Below are 12988 nucleotides of genomic sequence, written 5' to 3'. Positions count from 1 at the left end.
TCTAACCTCTCACACTGATGAGCCCTGTATGCATATTGTGTAAGCACAGCATTTAAAACAGGTTTACCACATCCCCAGGAAGTTACTGCATCTGCAAGATGAATTGCCAGACACATAAAACACTCACCCGAATCAGGGTGCATGATTCAGGGCTGAGGGAATCTCCAGCAAACTCAAAGTTAGAGTAAACTCTTCATCTGATTTCCAAGAAATTTATTTGAATAACTGGTTATTCCATGTTGTAATTTTAGGAAGGACTCTTCTTAGACCCACGTTAAAACCTTTTCAAAGCCATACATTATAATAACACCAGACAAAAGAGAAAAAATAAATACAAATTGAACATTGGATTCAATCATGTAAATCAAAAAATGGTGGAACTGTACAAAGAAGTACAGAGTTAGCAAAGCAGATTTAGGTTAGGATTAAATAAAAACCTTGACCCACCCACAGTATCATTTTTAGTTAGATGCCATTTTCTTCTAATTAGAAATGTAACAACGGAAGCGTATTGCTGCCACACACAAAAATAAGCACTTGGTCGTATTTTGGGGGCGTGTTGCTGCCAGTAGTCCAAGGCCACTTGTAGTTAGTATGGGTAACCTCGCATTATGGTATATGAGCACATTACAAGTGACTTGACCACTCATCAAAAATGTCAGTACAGTGTTAATTCATATTGTGAAACCAGGTTTTTTGGTGTAGTGAGTTTAACACTCTACTGTGTTAGAATGGCTGTGGCTTCTGTGGTGCACAGTTCGAATCCTGGCTACACTTGCCATTAGCATTTTGTCTGGTACATGTTTCAAATTAATATATTTTGTGGCAGCATTTTGTTTTTGTTTAATGACAACACAACACAATGAAATGTATCAAACTTTTAACTAAAGAGACGCATTTTTTGAACGATTTGCAGGAGCAATATAGTTTCAGTTCCTTTCCAGTTCTTTCGAATCATACATCACCTTTATTATAAGTTTGTTATTATCATGTAAACCGGTTTTGGAAATTAATGTTTAGGGATTTATGTTTTTGTAACCCCTATTTTCTAATGGTTGGGTCTAGGGGGTGGAGCTAAGCTGAAATAGTCAAATCCACTAATTACAAGGGGTGTGCACATAGTGTCCATGTAGTGTATATACTGTACACACAAACACTTTCTATTACCAAAGGTATTAGGACTATTCACAAAGTATTTATTAGGTTATTGGTTCCCACATAAGATAGTAAAAGAAGGGTTCATTTCCACTACCATTTCAAACAATGCATAACAAATATTGTGCAATACTTGCTGCAGTGCAATGTGTCTTATTGATGCCTATTCATGATAGGCCCTTACCATAACATTCCATCATACTATGGTCAGTAGATACATTTGTAAGATGCTTGTCTCCTAATTGATGTACAGCGTGTGTGTATATATACACTGTACTAATTCACGCAAACACATACATTAGTGTGATATTCATTACTCATTATGATTATCAACAAAACTGAAAGTTATTTTCTTTTCTTCATGACCTGTGCTGTTGCTAAACCTGATTTTTAACATTCTTAACATTAACCCCCCCTCCCAACAAAAAAAAGGAATTTGCTCAGCATGTGACTATAGTGTGCAATATCATCTTTATCTAGGAAAAGTTAACCTGTGCTCAAGTACATATGTGACATGATTATGTAGTAATAGCTGCATTTTTGAATGCCCTATTTTATACAAACAAACAAACAGTACTACTTGCACAACCATACATCAGAGTTTTTACACTTCAATCTGTAATATTACACATCTGTAATCTGACACTTTGTCTGACACTAATTGTTGATGGAGAAAAAAGTTATTCTTTTGAATTTAAAATATTGATCCACCAATTTTTTTTAACTGACTTTTTACTTTGTCACTGGATTTATAACTTCTACAATTTATATTTCCATCAACTAATGGAGCTTTTTGTGGTATACCCAGTGTCATTGTGAATGCAGTTCTAATTTTGTTGTAGGTGTTGTGCAAGCCTATACTTTTTCGCTTGATCTTTTTGTACCAAAATCTAGTGAACTTGTTAATTTCTGAAGGTGCTTCTCCTTTGTGATAGTTATTATAGAAAGGGTAAGCACTGCAAGGAGAATCAAAGTCAGCATCATTAAAAAATCCATAGCAATCAAACGCAACACACTGTGTAGGTCTGTACAGAAGTGACACTGAAATGTGAGTCATGCCACATCAGGCTGCATTTCAAGTGATCCTACAGCCAGTGGAGTGTTACCACCCGGTTAGGAATACCGCAGTGAGATGTGCCATTTTGCCCCTGCCAGTAAAAATAAATGACATTTTGACACTTCATGTATTTGAAAATTCATGACACAAATGATTTCCCAAAAATATTTCAGACCTGTTTGAACCACACAAAAAAATACTACTAACCCCCCCCCACCCACCCACCCACACACACACACACACACACACACACACACACCACATGGAGAAGTATTGATTGATACAGAGATAGAAATATAATGGCATGTACAACAGTGATCAGTTTTAGCGCCTTTTGTGTACAAACAATGTGCTTGACTATGGAATTGTGGGGTTTAATTATCAGAGTTGTTACAACTTGCTTAAGACAGTGGCAAACTGTCTGCATGAGGTTACTGGGTATCAAGTAACACACATATAACAATTGGTAAACACGCAATGGATCCCCTGCTGGAGTGATGAACACAATGGAGAGCAGCAGATAAAATAAAAACGCCAGCACAAAATGTCGAATCATCTGCTGATATTAAAATGATAAAATGATAATGATAAAAGGATATGAGACCCAAACAAAAGGTCAACCAGGTGTATTGAGGCAGGCAGAAAACAAAATCAGAAAAAATAAATACATAAATACATACATACATAAATAAGAACTTGATAAATTAACTCTGCCTTAATTTGGACATTATCATGGCAAAATATGTTTATGAGATTTGTATTATTTTGTCTAGATGCTAATATTAGAGGATGTCTAGCTAAACTAATTCTTCCTTTTAAATGACCTTTAAATGAGCTTAAAGCAACCAAAGTTTCAGTTTATGTTTAATGGGATACAAAAAAAACCTCATGATTAACAATCTGGAGCACCAGGAGAATACCTGGAGGCTGAAGAATGAGTCAGTGTGTGAGCTGTGTTTGATGCACTAATAATAAATAAAACGAGTTGATGTTGTACCCGCAATGATACTAAACCACACTTCAGGTGTCCCTCATAGCATATCTAAAATAAAACATTTGATTTGTATACTGCCCATTTCTTGATGTATATAACAAAGTTCAAAACCGTCAATTGCAACTGTCGTGTCAGCAGACATTGGACCAGATTAAATGTAAACAATGTATTTTGAATACCTATATACTATTACAATGATTTATTTTTTTCTTCTGAAAGAGCAGTACCCCCATTTGCCAGCATGCCCGTCGACCACTCCGCGTTATTCTATTTTGTTTCTTTACCCGTAATCTTTACAGCAAAATGTTGTGCAATATAATGCCCAGACAGCACAGGACGTTGAGCCGACGTCTGCATATTGTTGGCATGGTTGGACAGCACTATGGTCGGCGGGGTGGCGAGCCAACGTCGACATATGGTTGGCATGGTCGGCCTGCAGTTACTGTCGGCGAGATGGACCATGTCCATCTAAATGCCAATAGATACGATATCAGTGCAACTTGTTTTAATACATTGACCTATATAACTTTAAAATATCATACGTATGAATAATAATCATTATAACTATGTTTGATACTGTGAATAATAATCATTATAACTATGTTTGATACTGTGAATAATAATCATTATAACTATGTTTGATACTGTCACAATGTTCAGCTTCAGTATTGAAAGTGCTTGAGCGCTCTTCCCCGAGACCACATTAATGGGCGTATCATCGGATGACGTCACTCCAAGACCGCGATGGAAGGTAAGTTCACTTTCAGACTATTAAAATGTTTAAATGTAATGGAAAGTAGAATATTGAATTGTCTGAAGTACAATGTTGTATAAATGACACATTAAGTGTGGTTGTTTTCAAAATAACATTTTTTTAAATATCAATGACAGGCTTTTTATTTTCTGTATCGCGGAATGGCTTATAGCCAGTTGGGTAATTAATTATGTAGCGAATGTATTTCAATTTGTAAATAATTTGTCAGAAGTGAAAAACAGAAGTGTTCACATTTTCTTCGCATTGCATATTTCTTCAGTGAGTCGGTTTCATTAAGTACAGGCGTAGTGTGTGAAGATGCCACAGTGCCACGCCCACGAGTGCCCCGACGCAACGAGCTGGTTTTACAGGTAGCTGGCTATCTAGCTAACGTTAGTATTTATTTATTTATTTATTTATTTATTTATTTATTTATTTATTACAAAATATAAGCGCAATACAAAGTGCAAAAATGCAGTGCAGTACAACAACAGTACAACATTACAAATTCAAATTCACGTAATACAGTGCAATTCAAATCACAACACATTTTACAAATTCCAATTTACACAATATGAGGCCTTACATCCTGGATTGTAATACCTGATGAGTGCAGACAAGATGTTAGGTCACAGTCAAGGGCCCGGGGAAGGGAGCATAGGGGAGATCAATACAAGTACTAGTAATGTAAGGCAAGTAATATGATAAAACATTGTAAAGTGCTATCTTACAGGAGAGTAAATGATTAAATTACAAATACTGTCTGAAAAGATGTGTTTTGAGTAAACGCCAGAAGGAGGTAGTAGCAAGTTAGTTGTATTAATGGTCACGTTAGCACAAATTATTTATTATGTAGGTATTGGATTTATATATTTTCTTCCTGGAGTTAAATAGAACTAACAATTATAAGGTGATTAATAAGGATTTTACACAGCTTCTCTTAATTATAATTGCATTTCAATAAGAACAACGTTTCAGGCAACGTGAATAATAGCAAACAGTGGCTCATTTAGTGGGGTGCCACGATGCCATGCTCCCCCTTGTAATTGTAATGTTTCTGAAGGTCGGAGCTCTGAACGGGGTTGAAAGCGCACCTTAAGGCTGGTTTACACTTCTGCGTCTGCGTGTCTGCGTACATGCGCGGGCGTCGTACGCAGACGTTCGCGTAGGTGTCTGCCAACATACTTGCACGTAAGGTTGACGCGTCCATAGGGGGCAGTGTCGCATTAACACATCGCAATCTACCGAAAATGAAATCCGTTTTCTATGGTGCACCTACGATTGTATGGATGTAAATTAACACTTACTGTTAATGATATGTTACAGAAACTACACGCACACACAAATACAAATTGCATCCTGTTTGTGCAGATCTATTGTCTTGCTATAGTTGGCTAGAGACTTAACACTAGAACATACATACGCACATCTCTGCGTATGTGAACTTATCCTGCATATCCGTTCTTATATGTTACTAAATATTTGAATTAAATACATGTATGATGTTTCAGCTGTTAAACTCATCAAAATGAATGAGCTATAAATACGTTCTTCTCCAACCGCCAGACCCGCAGTTTATGTAACAGGCTATGGATATAATAAACATAGCGGACAATATGGGCTTTGTAATCAAATTAGTAATTGTGAAAGATTTATAATCATGTTGATTGGTGAAACACGCTATTTTCTACACATCATATATTATTATCATTATTTATTGTATTAGATTTGCACTTGATACAGCTCTCGTCTGATCGGCTCAAGTTTCTAACTTTCCTTTGGAATTCAATCCTGATCACGTTGCAAACCCGGGTATCTGGATCAATGGCTTGATCATCACCTGTTTGATCATGATGCTAATTGTTCATTCTGTCCACGGAAAGCAAGTACATTTTACCTTTCGTCCAAAATTGCCAAGCACGAAATACGTAGGCATTTCGTGGGATAAAATGTGAATTATGTCCATGAAATATGAATTATTTTAAAGAAATGTGCAATTTGAGGGACACAATACTGATTATGTGGACAAATGCGTTTCATTGATGAGGAGATGCAATTTAAATACTACACTGTAAAAAATAAATCCGTAAATATACAGTAACTTTTCTGACAGAAAGATAAAAAACATTTTTTTACATAAATATTAACAAATTTACAGTACTTGTACTGTATTTTCACATAATACCATCCATGTTTTTTACAGTACTTTGTAACTGTAAATTACATGTTTTTTTTAAACACTCTTAATAGAAAAATTTCCATTATAAACAATAAATAAACCCCAAATTATATTTAGTTTAAATGGAAAGATTTGTTTCACCCTATATAAAGGCAGTTTGCTGCTCCCCACCATTACCTCTTCCTGGCAAGAAACTAAACAAAGAAAAAACAACTGCTTTTGTGGTGTGAGAGACTTTTAATGAGGTAGTTTCCTTTGCATTTGTGGTCAAAAGTGTCTCAGTGTAGGGAGATTGTAATACACTGGGTAGAATAAACTTTTAGAGTACTTTTATATATTTGTATTTTATCAGTTTACATTACAATATGGCTGCCATACCATCTCAGATCAGCAGTTTAATTTTATTTTTAACAATATGAAGATCTGACATGGTATTCCAGGCGTATTGTACACAAACATACACATACTGTATGATAGACAATGTAAACTGAAGATAAAAAATGAGTGAAAATAAAAAATAAATCTTAAGTGCTGTTGAAGTGTTTTCAGAGACTGCAGAGCTTCCATGGGTTTTCAAAGTCTCTCAGATCTGAAAGGAGTCTCAGGATTCGGGGGGGGGGGGTGTTGTGGCTTTTCTTTCCACGTTTCTCCTTTTTTGATCCTCATTCTGGATTTATTCCAACAAGGCATCTAGAATATGAAAGGATAAATGTTAGGAAGGAAAAACAAAAAAGCAAAAACAGAAACAAGCTGATTTTCTGGTCCATACTGAACCAGTATTGCGTCGTGGTCGAGAAGACAGGCAAGGTTCACAGAAACAAGGCTAGACGGCAAATGCTCAGGATTTCAGGGTGAACTGAAAAAACTTCACCACAACTGAGCGAAGTGAGGGGATTATAAGGGGAACAGGAAACTAGGTAGGGAGGTGCAGGGCGAATGAGAACAGAGGGTAGAAGCAAGAGTGCACAAGGGTGATGAGGAATGTTAATAGGATGATTATTGGGAGAGTGCTAGGAAAGGCAGGGAAATGGCAGACTCTAGCGGGGATAGTATGTGAGTGCTAGGGAGCCATGACATTATCAGTATATCATATGTCAATGTATGACATTTAAAAAAAAAGATCAACAATCTGTCAATAATTGGGTCTATTCTGACAAGAGCTTCATAAAAAATACAAAACATCAAATATTTAATTAGCCCTCTAAAACATCTAATTACATGTGGAATAAGTTTGCAGGTACTCACTATTAGTTTATTTCTGAACCTAAATAGACATACAGTACTTAAAACAAATTATAATTTGGATAAAACATTTAAAAAAGGAAGTGTTCTGCATGATGGTATTTTTTCTTAGTCTTAACTTAAAATATTCATACAGAATGGCAAAATAGGTGCATCGTCCTACTAATTATCAGAGTCCAGTCCTGTTTTTGACAGCCAATACAGAAATCGCCCACCTAAAATAATGAATTAGGCTACACTAGCATACCATAAGCCCCACAAAATCCATACATTATTTGAAAGTATTGAATATTTAATATGTATTATGTAGCAACGAAAAGGTCAAGGCAGTCAGTGGAGAATGAAGGTGATCATTCACGATGATCTGATCTACAGCAACCATAAAGTGGCCTTCAGTCAGCACCGTTTTGCCTGAAAAATACAATTACAAAGCAAAAGTAATAAAATGGCAGTAATTTAACTTAACAGGTTTCCTGAAGTAGTGGATTTAGAAAAGATGTTCCTCTTGATTTATTGAAAGTAATTGTGAAAATGTAAATCTTCAGTTGTTGTTAAATACATAGTTAAATACAATTTGCATTAGAGCAAAACACTTAGGAGGGCTGTCACAGACATTAACACTAGTTCTATATACTTACCTAAATCATTGGTAGTCTAAGATTAGTGCTAATCAGCATCTGTGAAAGAAGAGGTAAATGTTCTCTTATAAATTGACTTACCAAGGGCAACAATGCATGGGGTGGATGGAAGGTCTGCCTTCACTATGGAACTGGTGGTTTCAGTTTCCTTTATGAAATAAAGTAAAAAAATAAAAATAAAATATTACATTATTGTAGCTGATTCAAATGCATATTGTAGAGGTCTGTCATATTCTGGCTGATCAGGCCATAAAGCAAAATTAAAATCAGTGATATTTCCCTTTAGTTGTTAGTCAATTTGCCTGTCTGTTTTCAATATAGTAGAGTCCAAGACTGTGCACTAAACCCATTTACATAATTGAAACAAATAACTTCTACAATTTAGAACAGGTAATTGTATTTTATAACTTGACACATTATTCAATCAGTTAATACATAAAAAATGAAATGAACCGCTTTAAGGATGACCAGTTCTGTAGAGTTGTCACCCAAGTAGGTAGCCAAAAGAAGCAGCAGGCCAAGTAATTGTTGTGATTCAGTGCTGCTGTTGTCATCATTTTCAGTGCTCAGATGATCTGATGGGGCTGCTTTTGCTTGTGGGATAAATGTTGTGATCGTTGGTCCTTTTTGGGAAAGCTCCTCTGCCAATTTAGTTTGAACTGGAATCCCCATCAGAGTTTCAAAATGCTCAAAGAGGTGGGATGCCTCAAATAAATAAACCATGTTTAATTTAAAGCTGCTTCACACTGGTATCAGAGAGATGCTTTTCATGAAATGCAGTCTGCAACTCTGTTTGCTTCTCTAGCTGACTCTTTCATTAGCAGGTAAAACTCCAGGCTGCCACTGGACACAGCCACAACTGTCACATAACTTCTTTCTTTTCCATCCACTGCCACTTTCCTTTTGAGTTGGACTCCTTTCTGTTAATGGTCTTTTGCAATTTTCAACTCTGTTTTCGAATTGCAGCATTAAAGAGTCATAGCCAGATCCGACCGTATTGTCTCCACTCACATCGCGAAATTAAGCTGGATACTTAAGTACAATTTCCTTTGCTACTTCCCTCAAGTATTTTCTGCACAGCTAGCAATTCATTCACAACTATTCTCACCATTTATTTTCTAAGCATTGGCCTTGGCCTTTTTTGATCAGTGCCACGGAATTTCAAATCTGTCCCCAACACAGGTTCCTGATGTAGCCATTTCAGGTGATCTGCTTAATCCAGCTCTGCAGGGTGATTCAAAAGCAGCTGATGGTCCTGAAGTTAACAAACAAAAATAAAGTCAAAATAAGCATTCATTTTAGAAATCATAAGACGTTGTGCCTCATAATGTTTATAAAACACCCACATACACCAAAGATTATATATTCCAGAAGGCTTTTCCATTTCAGACTGCCTTGACTATTTAAATTTCTGCGGGAAACACTGCATCCCTATACAACACACATCACATTAAACAAATGTTTATACCCAAGAAGTTATCAGTGTCAATATAAGAAATCATCACCATTTTATTAGAAAACACAGCAATCAATTTAAGTAAATTGGAATAAATTGTATAGGCTACTTACATTTTATCATTGCAAAACTTAAAAAAATAATAATAATAATATACCTGCTATGAATGCTTGAAGCAGCTTTCGACCTTGAATTGGTCTCAGAATTCCCTCCAGGACTTCTATTTTTACCAGGGTCAAATCATCTATACACTCTACCCCAATCTCATGCAGCCTTTGTAGTAGGCTTTCAGTTGTGTCTTCACAGAGGGATGGCAGTGCCACCTTCAGCAGCTCTTTCACTCTTTCCATCATTTACAGGTTTGTGCTTCAATGGTAAAAGCAGTTTTCCCCCTCTGTGATAAAATGTGAGAGGCATGTAGTCATGAATCATAGAAGAGCTTTTACAAATGACTATACTCTGGCTAAGGTGTTCTTCTTCATACACACCAAGATCAGGAACAATGTTAGCCATCTTTTCTTGGAGAACAAAAAGCACCTCACTTTCATTTTTTACTATGATGCATGCTATCTGCCCCAGCCTTAAGTATCCCACATCATAATCAAGTACAACAAGCAAACCATTTGCATATGAAGTGCCTTGTACTGTAACCTTATCAGTAACTACTGCATTCTCTGAAGACAACATGTAGTCCTCTACAGCATCCCTCATAGACTTCTCATACATCTCTGCATAGAACTTGGTGGAGTCTGTAATCTGCACAGGGGATGAAAAAAAACTGCCACTACTCTGATAAGCCTGCAGCAGTTGGTCTCTATCAGCTAGTGACTTGGTAATGTTTTTGAAGTTTTTAGATGTACGAATACACCTTTTAAAGTTACCATGCTTACATTCAAACCTCAGAGTCCAAGTTCAAATTAGTGGACCATATTTCAGAGTTAGGTCTGCATAATGCTGAAGATAATGGTGTTTTGGCCTTAGCTTTTTGTTTGGGAATAGCACAAATCTGTGTTCTATGTACTCTTCCACAATGAACTTCATGTATGCAACCTGTGATTCTGCTATTTTTGGAGCACAAATGAATTCAACTATTTCCCTGAGAAGCAATAACAATTGCCATACCTCATCCTTAGCATCTGAGATTTTGTCCCAAAGCAAAATAGGTATGAACCTGAGCAGCCACCAGTTTTCAGCTGCATGACCCCCGAGCTTCTCTCCTTTATTCTGCACCACATTAGGTTTATTGGCACTCTCCCCAGGGAATTATTTGATTCTACTGTTCAGCAATGCATATGTGAACCACTTTCTGTTAGTAACCAAAGAATGTAAGCAAAGTGACAAGTCATAATCAACCACACCCTCAAACAAGTCATGAGCAAAGCATGGAGGCAGCCCTGGCTGACACACGTGGAAATATGTCAATCTATTAAATATGCTGTCAGATTTTATCCCCAGGTGCAATTTTTCCTCAGGGTGGTTTTCTAAATACTGAACCGACTCAGTGTAACTATCAGGCATCCTCTCGGCTGCAGAAGCAAGAGGGTTTGCAACAAAGTCAGGCTTAGCAATCAGACAATATCTACAGAAATCCAAGATTATCCCCTAGAATGCATCCTAAAGTCCCTTTAAATGTTTCATTTCCTACAGAGATGCCAACTCTATGTAATGCAAATCATCAACCATCCGATTAAAAACCTTCTCAGAACCAAAATATTTACAGTCCTTTTCCAGACACAACAATGTAAGTTGTATATGATTTACAGTTGAACGGTGTTGTGGATACAAATTTCCCACGGTGTAATACACTGCAAGGACTTTGTGCTTTTGCTTTGCAGATCCGAGTGGATTAGCCACTTCAAATGCATTTTAAAACAACAGAATTTTGAGTGTCTGGGGATCAGAAGCAAACAATTAACATGTCCATCACTTATATCTTGCAATATACCTAGCTTGGAAGGGAGTGTATTTGAAATCTGACTCATGGTGTGTGTGTCTTTAAGCAGTACCTGTAAGGTTTCTTTTAAAGGGACGTAATGGAAGTGCCTGTGCTGACGTTAGTCATTCCTACCCAAAGAAATCTGTAGCGGCTCCACGAAAATGAATTTTGTTTTACAGAATTGAACTCTCTTATGATGGGTAATAAAAACTCCATGATTAAGTGCCGCTTGTACAGAGCTTTGTACAGATATGGTTTTCCCCACATTTTTAAATATCAAATGTAATGACTAGAAATCTGGTAATTACAGAAACACTTATTTTATATAGAGGGAAAAAAAAGAGATTACCTTCCGAAGTTGAGCTAGAAGCCGCAATTAACTAAAGGAATTGTATTTTTATTACACCCCACGTAATTGTCTAAGTCAGCTTTTCCCAAACTGTGGTGCACTTGCTGACCACAAGGGGTGCGCGAGAAAAAACAACAAATGGCAGATGTAAGCGATAAGTTTGCAGATATTTTGATTTGTATTTTTAACTGTCCTGCTTCACCACCACGGACCGATACAGTGCCCGCAATACTGCAGACGCTGCAGCGATCCACCTGCCAATCTCACACTCCCACTTTCCATCACTCATGAACAAAACCCTGAGGTACTTAAACTCCTCCACTAAAGGCAGCTGCTCCCCCCTAACCTGGAGCGAGCAATCCACTCTTTTCCGATAGAGAACAATGGCCTCAGACTTGCAGGTGCTGATTCTCATTCCATCCGCTTCTCACTCGGCAGCAAAACGCTCAAGTGCGTGTCGGAGATCACAGTCGGATGGGACTAGAAGCACATCATCATCTGCAAACAGCAGCGATGCCACCTCCAAGCCCCCAAACTGGATACTCTCCCTACCTCACAAACAGGAGTGGGGACAAGATGCACCCTTGGTGAAGTCCAACGCCCACCTTGAACGTTTTTGACTTAACACCGAGAATATGGACACAGCTCTCGCTCTGAGAATAAACGGACCAGATGGAACGCATAAGCGGCCCCGAGAACCCATACTCCCACAACACCTCTGTGATGAACGGGTTTGAGCCGTCATCCTGTGTTTAAAACTGAAACCCAAGTATACCATAACGTCGTTAATGTGTGTGTGTGTGTTACGAGGACAGTTGGATGTACATTGTTTTGCGCATTATACATCTGTCTCTCTCTTTGTCTAGTTATTTCTTCTATATTTTAGTATTAAAACTCCATCTAACCTAATAATTCAACTCTCCTTCAAGTCCACACACACATACGTGCATATAAACGGGAGGAGTTGACTATTCAAAATACCAGTATTTACCTTTGCTTTCTGTTCAGGTCAGGATCTGCCGCGGGGTGCCGATCTGAGGATGTCAGAGTTTTTTTTAATTAAATAAGTAATCCAATTGAATGCATATGTTCTTTATGCAAGGGGGCTTTTGAAAAACAACTGATCTATGTATGGGTATGGGAAGTGTGCATTTTCTTTGGTTCTACACGGAGGCAGTGCTGTGGGTTTGTAGTGGGGAGGAATTAGTTTTCCTCTATGCGAGTGCCG

At 37.4% G+C, this 12988-nt stretch overlaps 1 long non-coding RNA gene across 1 annotated transcript; it reads right to left on the bottom strand.

The window, feature by feature from the left end:
• Positions 1–6342: 6342 nt before the first annotated feature.
• Positions 6343–12988, bottom strand: LOC136718321 (uncharacterized). The gene is made up of 4 exons (XR_010805275.1): positions 12752–12988; positions 9128–9274; positions 8101–8167; positions 6343–7792 (listed from the first exon to the last, which is right to left on the bottom strand). It is a non-coding gene; the product is annotated as an uncharacterized LOC136718321 (long non-coding RNA).

Source organism: Amia ocellicauda, chromosome 22 (assembly GCF_036373705.1).
Source record: "Amia ocellicauda isolate fAmiCal2 chromosome 22, fAmiCal2.hap1, whole genome shotgun sequence".
Lineage (NCBI taxonomy): Eukaryota > Metazoa > Chordata > Actinopteri > Amiiformes > Amiidae > Amia > Amia ocellicauda.
Note: the sequence above shows the minus strand (reverse complement) of the source record. Positions and strands in the feature narration are given on the sequence as shown.